This window comes from Lolium perenne, chromosome 4 (assembly GCF_019359855.2).
Source record: "Lolium perenne isolate Kyuss_39 chromosome 4, Kyuss_2.0, whole genome shotgun sequence".
Taxonomy (NCBI): domain Eukaryota; kingdom Viridiplantae; phylum Streptophyta; class Magnoliopsida; order Poales; family Poaceae; genus Lolium; species Lolium perenne.
In genome coordinates, this window is record NC_067247.2 from 166076701 (window position 1) to 166087336 (window position 10636).

Genomic DNA, 10636 nt, shown 5'->3' on the forward strand with positions numbered 1-10636 from the left:
TTCTTATTGATAAAAGCAACCTTTTGAAGAAATGATTATCAAAACCTGCACTGGTATTAGACTTTTTGGTCTGATATCGTAGCTAGTGCATTAAACACCTCTTTTCTATAATGAACTTGTTGAGTACGCTCGTACTCATACCACTCTTAAATCCCCTGCTTAGATTGCCTGAATCATCTTGAGGAGGACACCGACAACCAGGGAGGAGCAGAAGAAGTCTGCTATGAAGAGCCAGACCTCTCCGGAGGTGTAGAAGGAGTGGATTACCTCATCGTCTACGGAACCGGGGAGGATTCCGGAGGAGAACAAGCGTAGACTAATCTGATAGTAGTAGTAGTCGAGCAGTACGAACACTTAGTACTTAACTGCTCGATAAGAATAAATGTACAACTTACTAAGACATATATGTTGTAAGCTAAGCTGGGTTCACCTCGAACCCAGGAGTATTCCTCTTTGGACCCAGGAGGAACTTCGAGATGATATGTATATATGGTTTGTAATAATAAATGAATGAGTTATGGACCTGCTATGTTCTGTTGTACTACTCTGAGGGATGTAATATTTGCGGATTGGTACTTCGTGAATGTTATATCAACGACTGGCATACTACAACATGCAGTGGTATGCAGGGTCACCACAGATGAACAGCATGGGCGACAGCGGATCCCCTTGGCGTAAACCCCTGGCGTGCGAGAACGGCTTTCCAGGCTCACCGTTGAGAAGGATTCTCGAGGTTGCAAAGGCGAGCGAAAGGCATATCCAATCTCTCCAGATCTGGCCAAACCCCAAAGCTCTCATCATCTCCAGGAGGTAAGCCTAACCAACGGAGTCGAAGGCCTTGGAGATGTCCAGCTTTAAGAACAGAGACGGGGTCTTAGAGGCATGCAGCTTTTTGATGAGGTTCTGGACGTGCAGGATGTTGTCATGGATGCTTCTCTTCTTTACGAAGGCGCTCTGGCACTTAGAGACAATGTTCCGCAGGACCGGCGCGAGTCGGTTAGCCATAAGCTTGGAGAAAACCTTGGAAAGGCTGTGGATGAGGCTGATCGGTCTATAGTCCGAGACGGAGGCGGCATCCGGCTTCTTGGGGATGAGAATGATGTTGGCGGAGTTGATGAGATCAGCGCACCCCCCTCTCAGATTGGCCATGTGAATAATCGCCGTAGAGATGTCATGGTGGATGATGTCCCAGCACGATTTGAAGAAGGCGCCAATAAAGCCATCCGGGCCCGGCGCTTTGACAGAGGGCAAAGAGAAAATGGCATCTTTGATCTCCTCAACGCTGAACGGGTTGTCGAGGTCCGAGAGGTCGTGGGAGGGGTACTGCAGACCCTCCCAATCGAGGCTAACATGCCTAGCCGCCTTAGTGCCCAGGATGCTTTTAAAGTGAGCAAGAAGCACCTCTTCCTTGTCCTCCTTGGTGGTAGCGGCTCCCGAAGCGGTGTTGAGAGTATGGATGTGGACCTTGCGGCGACGGCCATTAGCTCTGGAGTGGAAAAGCTTGGAATTCGCATCTCCCAGCCGGATCCAAGTGAGCCTCGATCTTTGCCTCAACTTCATCTTCTGGATGGCCAGCAACCCCAAATAGGAAGACTTCAGCTGTGAACGTAGCGCCCTCTCTTCATCCGAAAGGATCCTCGCCTCTTCAGCCTGATCAAGGCGCCAGATGATGTCTTTAGCCGTAGAAATTTGCGTGCGAAGATCACTCACGCAATCCCGTTGCCAAATCTTGAGGGCTTTGGCCACACGAGACAACTTAATATGTACTCGGCGAATGGGGTCCTGTGCTTGAACATTCTTGGTCCAGGTCGAAGCGACGATCTCCTTGAAACCATGCATGCCCAACCAGAATTCCTCGAACTTGAAGGATGGCTTCCTAACATTGGCGACAGAGCCCTGGAGGAGCAGCGGGGCGTGGTCCGAGCAAGCCGAAGTGATGGCCTGAAGGTATGCATCTGGGAAGGCCTCATCCCAGTCAGCGGAGAAAAAAACGTGGTCGATCTTTGTGAGGACGGGGTCAGCTTATTGTCTCTGTTGTACCCAGTTTATTGGTTCATTATGCTATAGCTTCATAGGTCTAATTTTAAGCTTGACATAACTCATCTTTAATCTCACATAAAAAACCTCAAATCCTTTTAAGACTGCAGCATATAGCTTCAGAGTTTACAGTGATCTTAATAGTCATATTTGGTGGACTGAGGTAGAAGCGTGCAAGTAGGGTCATTATAGTTGTTAGACATGTGAATTCAGCTGGCCCACATTAACTTTCTCCTTCACAAATACTTTATAAGCCGACAAATTGATAACAAGTAATCTGTAGTCACTACCTGCCACACGATTGAGTAGGAAATGTCAACTTACAATTAATATTTGTGTTTTACTTATGCCCTACCGTTTTTGAAGATTTTTCGTTCAAGTTTGTTGTCTTCATCACTACGTTAGTCAACCATAGTAAAGAAAATTCTCGAATTTACTTGAATAATATTGGATATTCTTCACAATGATGGGAAAAGCACATAATCGAGTCTGTAGAATGGATTTAGAAGGCTGCTCCTGATTTGACAAGAGATTTCAGAACTAGATTTGCACAACATTTCATAACCCTACAGTCTTGATTGTTTCGGCATATGCATTGCTTACTCTATTAGTAAAAGTATCACCGTCAACCTAAAGTATAAAATTTCATAACCCTACCTTGCAACTTAGATTAGTGGCAATTATTGAATATTTGTTAGCTCCATTTGCTGATGATATCTCATGTCTAAATGTAGGAATAGTAAGCTTTTAAGTGATGCTTAGTTTGGAGAACTCCAACCAATCAATATTAATTGCAGAATAAGGTTTAAGTTCAAGGACTCGGCTAAAAAACCAGCAATTGATGGTTATGGATTCTCAGTGCTCATGCCATCTATGAGAGATGGATCCCTGACAGACATACTGAACTTAGTCTAGATAGGAGAACCATGTAATCAGTACTCTGTTTTCTGTACCTTTCTACACAAGTTATGTTCCCTGAAATCGATTAAAGACTATCTTCTTCAGTTTTGTTCTCTGTACGGTTTGTTGTTGTATGTGTCTACAGTCAATAAATATATCAGGAGTTACTCTTTTATGTTTCCCAATTTTTGTCGCTTCTTATTTTTCCAGAAAGACCACTTTATAGTGATCTACTGCATCTACAGGATTTCCTCTACCTAGGAACGTCCAGTTTTTTGATTATCAACCAAGCTACCAGAGAAAAGCTTCACTGGAAATGACCAAACTTAATTTATATTTCAGAGTTAAAGTATGCTTCAGGAAGAGACAACGCTGCTATTAGGGGTAACATTTTCTTCCTGGCTTCAGAACAGAAGGCCCATATTTTTAAGGTTCATTTTGTAGCTCTGTTGTTTAGCAACCAACTGGGAAATTCATGTTCAGAGCACATTACTCATTTACTCTCCACCAAATGCACATGATCATGCTACAGGAGTTGTCTCCATCTTAAGAAGTACTGAGAATTATACTATGTTACTTTATATCTTCGGTTGGTTATTGATACAGCCAATTAGTTCTGCTACAATCAAATTCAAATATATCAGGGGTGCCACACCTACAAACCGTTAGCAGTGGCACATGTCAGAGTGTTATAGTTGTTCTGTTTCTCTAGATTTTGCTCCTTGGTTTCCTTAGTGCCACAGTTTTAGTTCTGATCTATATGAAAACGGTTCAGCACCTAGCAACAACGGATAGAAACAAAATTTATACTATGTTATACTATGACTACAGATTCTAGCATATGTTGCTTCACAATAACTAGAAAAGCAAGAAAAGCATACCCGTCCATGTCACCTCAATCTACACCTTGCTCAAACTGTTTTGTCAGCTGCTCCTATCTCCCGACTGGTGCTGTGGCAACAACTTGCTGACAACATTGGCGATGCAAAGCTCCTTAGATCATCTTCACTTCCTCTCTCTCTCCATTTCTCTTTTGCTTACAGCTCCTGCACGCAAGATCCACATTAGCTCCATCATCTGGCCACGGCACACTATCCATGCCGCCTTCTCGTTGCCCCGCTCCAGCAGTCCAGCTTGGCCTTGCCCCAATCTCCTTGCTGCCCCAATCTCTCAGCCTCTCGCAGCTCCTGCATGCAACTCCAGTAGTCCAGCTTGGCCTTCCCCCATCTCCTTGCTACCCCAGTCTCTCCTCCTCTCGCAGCTCCCACATGCAAGATCTGCAATTGCTCCATGATCCGCTCCTTCCCATCCTTCTTGGCCTCTCCTCTTCTTGCTATTTTGGTCTCTAGAGCATTCTGGATAGAGAGCAATAATAAGGAGAACATGACAAGACGTCAAGACGAAACCGATGAAGCTGACCAACCGCATATGAGCAGAATAAAAAAACTTTGTCCTGCTTACAAACCAAAGAATATGGGCCAACTTTTTCTGTAGTAGCCTGTTACGCGAGCCACCAATTTACTAATGTACTCGGCCATGATATCACTGCAAATGGGCCGCATAAAAATTGGAACCTACCATCTGGCTATGTCCGGTAGAAAGATCAATCAACGCCGTCTCACCTCCTCCAACAGGAACATGCACCGTCTCCTCTAGCTTTATGCAGTAGAAAATGTGTCACTGTCAGGTGGCCTCCACCATGTAATCCAATGTACACACGCCACCGTAATCCAGTGTATAACATACTGCAACTTTCTCTCTGGTGTCACTCATATATCGTCTACTTAAATCAACTTCTAGCAAATCTAAAAGCACATACCATGTAGACTATCAAGTGTGCACTCCAAAACAACTAGGCCTAACTGTATATGCGAGTAGATTACCACCACGGGCGCGGCGTGTCGCCGCGCCTATGCTTCCTAGTTCCTCGTAATCGGCAGCGAGGCCGATGAAGGGCGGAAGCATCCACGGCCCCCTGCTGCCCGGCAAAGATTGTCGGCGACATGAGTTGCGGCGGATGTGGCATGTAGTGCGGCGGAGCCGGCGGCGGCAAGTACTGTTGCGGAGGAGAAGGCGACACCATCTGGCCATCCTACTCTGCTTGGGGAGTTGCGTGCGGCAGCAGCGGTAGTGGCGGTGGTAGTGGTGGTAGCTAGGCTATGTGGTCTGCTCTCTGCTGCCATGGCCGTGAGCTCGACGACCTGTTGTAGGCCTGACCAGGACTACTTGACCTCCTCTTCGGCCTTGGACTGCTCCATGGCTCAGGCGATGGTGGTGTCCTCGCCGTAGTCATCAGGGACGAGCGCCTCCAGCTTCACCAAAACGGGAGACCCTGTTGTCCTCCATGTTCTCATCGTCGTCGTCGTGTTCCTCTTCCTCGCCGTCCTCGTCGGGCTGAAAGTCCCACACATCGCGGATCGCACGTCGTGCCTCATGCTCCCACGCCCGAAATCAGTGTGCAGATAGGAGCGGTCTTATCGATGGATGCGGTGGCACATCTCCTGGCTCATCCATCGGCACCGACGGCACGGGCACCCTGCCCTTGTTGAGGTGCCATCCTTTGGGAAGGGAGACGTCGCGGTGGCAGCACGGGTCAACCCGTGCTCACTGGCGTTGGCACTCATGCAACGACACATAGTGCCTATTGCGTTGCGGCTGGGGAAGTTGTTGGAGCGCTGCCGCGAGCGTGGCTTGAGGCCCGACGAAATCAGCCACCTGTGGAGGCGGCGAAAATTCCGGGCGCGCTAATGACGTTGGGACTCCAAGTGCAGAGTGTTGTATCAGCGAAGAATTTTCTCCACAAGGATGACTTAAGGGTTTATATCGAACTCTCGGAGAATTGGGAAAGAGTCGCATCCTTTCCTCTTCTTCTAGCAGTCCTGCAAAATTAAGTAATGCATTGTGTCTCAAACTTCACCGTGTGGTTGTCAAGCACAAGGTTTCGTATTAGTAATGGTAAATAAAAGAGGTAACACAAGTAAAGTAAACTAAACAAATTAAGTAAACTAAGTAAAATAGGTAAAGAGATAAAAAAAAATGAGTTTTGTGTGAAATTAAGTGAACTAAAAAAATTGCATTTTTGGATTAAAATATTGGTGCAAATAGAAAGTAGGATAAATGCAATTAAAATGCATTTCTTATGATTAAAATTGTACCAGGATTCATGGGTTCACTTGTCTACTCTGTCTTTAAAGTTGTAGTAAATAATAGCAATTCATCAATGAGATAATATTGATGGAACTTCAATATGTGTTTGATAATCATTCACATATGCATCACGTCCTAACGTAGAGATGATACAACACATTTCTCTTATATTTCACAAGAAAAGGAAAACTTCATGCAATCTTGTATTAAAAATTAACAGATCATAACCATAAGTACTTTAACATGATGTTTCAATATCAAATATGCTACCTTGAACAAACAAGATCATCACTTATGTCACGTGATGATCATAGCACATGTATGCACTTTGTACCTAGCGAAGTAGAAAAAGAAAAGGCAAAGCCATAATAGATCATGAGTTTGTTGTCACTATCCAATCACTAAAACCATGCTACTCCATCTAACACACACATCTTCGCACACATGTTCTTGCATACAAGTTGGATCAGAACCAATATTTAAGAATGGGTACATAAAATGCATCTATCTATACATCTTACACATAACAAATTCCAATCTCATATCACAGTATGTAAGAATAAAGATCCACCACATAGGAATTACATATATGACCATAATCATGTTGGGCAGCTCATATGGTACTAAGATCTATGAAGAACAAGAGAGAAATAGATCAAGCTACTGCCACAAATCCATAGTCCAGAGGTGGACTACTCCCTCTTGATCATGGTGTTGATGAGGAAGACGTTGGAGAAGGTGGAGATCCCTCTGGCGGCGACTCCGGCGGAGTTTCCCCCTCCAATTTTCGTTGTTGCATCCTCTGTTTTCGTGTTTTTTTGTTTCTGCGGTGCTTCCTAGTGGAAACCTTTGGGGCTCATATGTATAGGGGTTTTTAGGGCAAAAGAAGTCGGTTCGCGAAAGAATCAAATGATTTGGACGGTCGACGGTGAAAATAGCCTGGGTGGCGCCCCCCTGATGGGCGCGCCACCTGGTCTATTTTGGGCCTCCAGGCCTCTCTCGTGAGATCTAGGTGCTTATCTTGATGAAAAAATAACGTCCCCGAAATCCTAGCTCAATTTGACTCAACATAGGTCTTTGAAAGTGAAAATACACAAAACAGGTTTTCCTCTTCTGCGGAGTTATAACCTAAATAAAGGGGATCACTGGAAAATACCCATAAATCAATATAAAACATGGAAATAACATGATATATGTTGCAAATGTGGGAATATGTGTTAATAAAGTACAAAGTTCATGTATGTATTTTACATGCATCACGCGCGCAAGGTTGCGGCGAGGCAGAGACTCGGCGGCAGCCCGACGAAGACCCTTCCTCATGGTCGTTGGCGGTCTTCTTGAGCCATTTCGGCATCTTGATCTGCGGCACAGGGGTTGGTGGCTTTCTAGCAATGGCAGTTGGTTTTATAGCAATGGAGATGGTGCTGGAAGTGGGGACGAGAGACGGCCGTTGGGCCCGTTAAGTAGCCCTGGCCAACAATATCAGTGCAGCTTCCAGCGCCATCCGCATCAATGCCGACGTGGGAGCTAAGACGGCGGTGCAAGTGGTCCGTGAAGGCTTTCAGCTAAGATGTTGTTCGCAGTACGTCCCCAAATTTGGTGGACGAATGGGTCACGCCGGACGAATTAGTCTATTTGGATCACCGCTGGAGCATGCACACGCACCTTTCAGCGCGGACCGGTTCGAACGCACCAGGACCATTTAGGTCACCCCGCTAGAGACTCTTCCTGGCGCCCCACTCGCTCAGCAACTAACGGTCAAGCCATTAACCTGACGGCAGTGTGTCGTTTCAGGATTTCTAAGGGTTTTGAACAAGAGTGGGGAGAAAAGTGAGAAGAGAAAATACACACATTCGAAAAACAAAAAGCACTCGGCAAACAAACTAAACTCGTCCCCCTTCTCTCTTCCTCGCGTCACCCCCTACTGGCGACCAGGGAGGGTAAACCCTAGCGCGCCTCCGCCGCCCCCTTCCCTTCTCCCTCCCATCTCCGCCGCTCCCAGAGGCGCTTCCAGGCTATGCTCGCGATGCCGGTGAAGGGGCGGTGGGGATCTGAGCTCTCAGCTCCCCCTGCGGTGGCTAAGTGGAGGATCTCCACGGCGGGCTCGCCATGGCTGAGGCGGCCGCTCGACGGGCTCCCCTCTCCGATGGCTGGCTCTGGTCGGCGGTTTGGTGCGGGTGGTCCTGTCCGGCGGCTCCCTCGGCGGGGGCTCGGGACTGCGAGGCGGCGGCCTTGCTTGGTGAGGCGCCACCGGCTCCGACGGCGAGCGGTGGGCGCGGATGCATTCCGGGATCTTGGTCGCGTGGGCGGCGAGGTTTCCGGCGGATGTTGGTCGTGGCGCGGGGCTGCTCCAGTGGCTGGCGGCGCCAGATCTGAAGAAGCTCCTCCACCTCACCTCGGTGCAGCCCACCATGCCGGATCTGGATCTCGAGGGCCTTGTGCCGCTGGTTCCTTGGATGGAGGTGGTGCTGGTGGTTGGAAGTGGAGTCCGGGAGAAATCCCTTGGCCGGTCTCGGCTTCGACGGCGGCGACGCTCGTGTGGCGCCGTTTTCCTCATTGGTGGCGATGTCGAGGTACTCCCTTCCCTCCACCCCACCCCTGCTGCGTTCCCGGGGTGAAAACCCTAACTGTGTTGGGCGGCGACGACGCCACGGGCGCCGTGTTCTCCTTGGAGGCGCTGCTGTTGGGACCTCTCGGGGTGAGTGGCTGCTGCTGTCGTGCAGTGTGGAGGCGGCGGTGTTGCTCGTCGACATTGGCCCTTTTTCATCAACGATTATGTCCGCAGCTTCGGCTCTGCGTGTGTGAACCTCGGCGGGTGGCTTGGCTTCGCAAGGTGAGCTCGTGCTACGAGTGTCGGGGCTTTGTTCCAGCCCTAGTGCTAGGCTTGGTTCCTGCTGTGTGCTCTGCTCAAGGGGAGCGTCTCCATTGCCGGCGGTTCGGCGTCCTTTCGAGCCAGGACGAGGGGGCAGGGGCCCTCTCCGGTCATGGAGGAGTACTGCAAGACGATAGATTGCTCCTGGGGCAGGCGGACCTCCGCTGCTTCGCGTTCGATGCTTCTACCCTGCTCCACCTTCGTCGCTCCCGGGTGCTTCGTTCTCGCTTGAGGACATCGAGGACTTCAGCTGGGTTTCTTTTTTTTTTTTGCGTTTGCTGTGGTGTTGGATGTTGTAAGCTATTTCAGCATTCTTGTATCTTCGAGCCGTTTGGGCTTTATTAATTTAAAGCTGGGCTATTTGTGCCTCCTGTTTAAAAAAAAGTGAGAAGAAGCTTTCAGTCTGGAAAAACCTGAAAAGAACTAAGTAATTAGGGGCATGAAAATAGAAATCACGTAGGTAATTGACCCCATAATTTCACCTTTTGAGGTCACTGCAAGTCTCTTGCAAGTCAAATGAGAACGAGAATTACTAAAAAAAGGGTTATATATGTATGTTGTTGCTGATCTTTTGCAAGTCGATCTTAATGGCCGCTTCAGTGAGATAGAAGCTACATTGCGTTTTGGAATGGGCTGCTTGGATTCAGCTGGTTCTTTCTCTAACTTTGACAAGGACATAGTTTTGGCTATGCATGGCTCGTTTGTATCCTGGTTATTGGCTTTGTAAATATTTCGTTGGGCCATCTAGCAAAATTGACACAGAAGCATGCGCCATTTACTCATCTCCTTTCTCCCTTCCATTATTCTCATTCCCTGCTGCCGCTCATGCCCTCAATCTCTGGCAAGTCAAATGACAATGAGAATTACTACAAATTAAAAGTATCATGTATGCTGTTACTATTAATCTTTTGCAAGTCGATCTTAATGGCCGCTTCACTGAGATAGACGCTGCATTGCCTCTTGGACTGGGTTGTTTGGATACACCTGGTTCTTTCTCTAACTTTGACAAGCAAAGAATTTTGGCTACGGCTCGTTTTTATTCTGATGATTTTCAAAGTGAAAGATGTTGTGAAGTGTATATGTGGATTGCCTAGCCCTTTCCATCAGTTCAGACTTTTGGTTCAAGTGGCTAGTGCATGAGGGCATCTCCAGCGGCGCGACGCATTTCGGACGTCGAAACGGACGCGTCGTGTCCGTTTGCGTCGGCCGAAATGGTCGAAATCGTCCGGGCGTCCGTTTGCGTCGGGGGTGGCTCCAGCGGCACGATGCATAATTTTTTTTTCCATTCATGCAACCATAATTTACGTTAAAAAAAACATAAAAAAGCCATAAAGGCGTGCTAAAAGTTGCTGCTGCCTACTGGTCGTCGTCGCTGACGAGGTTAATGAACTCCGGCGACGGCCATGGAAGCTCGTACGCCGGCGGTGGAGGAGGTACCGGCGCATGGGCAGGAGGCTGTGGCCAGGGATCCCACGCCGGAGCAGCAGGCGGAGCGCGGTCGTTGGAACGCGTCGGCGTAGCCGGAGGAGTCGCCGGCCTCCCCTGCGCGAGCGCTGACTCCCGCAGCTGGATTAGGAGCCCCTCCCACAAAGCGAGCTCGTTGAGCTCGTCCTGCGCGCTGTTGGCCAGTGCCATGGCAATGGCCTCATCCTCGGAAAGGTCCGGCGGCTGGGTCTCCGG

The 10636-nt window shown here is 48.3% G+C and overlaps 2 long non-coding RNA genes across 7 annotated transcripts in view; one reads left to right on the forward strand and one right to left on the reverse strand.

Moving 5' to 3' along the window:
- Nucleotides 1-3426, forward strand: part of LOC127294443 (uncharacterized) — a 90641-nt gene extending 87215 nt beyond the window's left edge. For 4 of the 6 annotated variants that reach the window (XR_007846640.1, XR_007846641.1, XR_007846642.1 and 1 more), the window contains one exon: nucleotides 2772-3112. This is a non-coding gene — a long non-coding RNA (uncharacterized lncRNA). Of the gene's footprint in view, nucleotides 1-2771; nucleotides 3113-3182 lie in introns of those variants that run through there. The other 2 variants (XR_011743012.1, XR_011743011.1) reach the window with 2 other exon arrangements.
- The window catches only part of LOC139830554 (uncharacterized), a 90463-nt gene extending 86159 nt beyond the window's left edge, over nucleotides 1-4304 (reverse strand). The window contains exon 1 of the long non-coding RNA XR_011743013.1: nucleotides 3819-4304. This is a non-coding gene — a long non-coding RNA (uncharacterized lncRNA). The remainder of the gene's footprint in view (nucleotides 1-3818) is intronic.
- Nucleotides 4305-10636: the final 6332 nt, after the last annotated feature.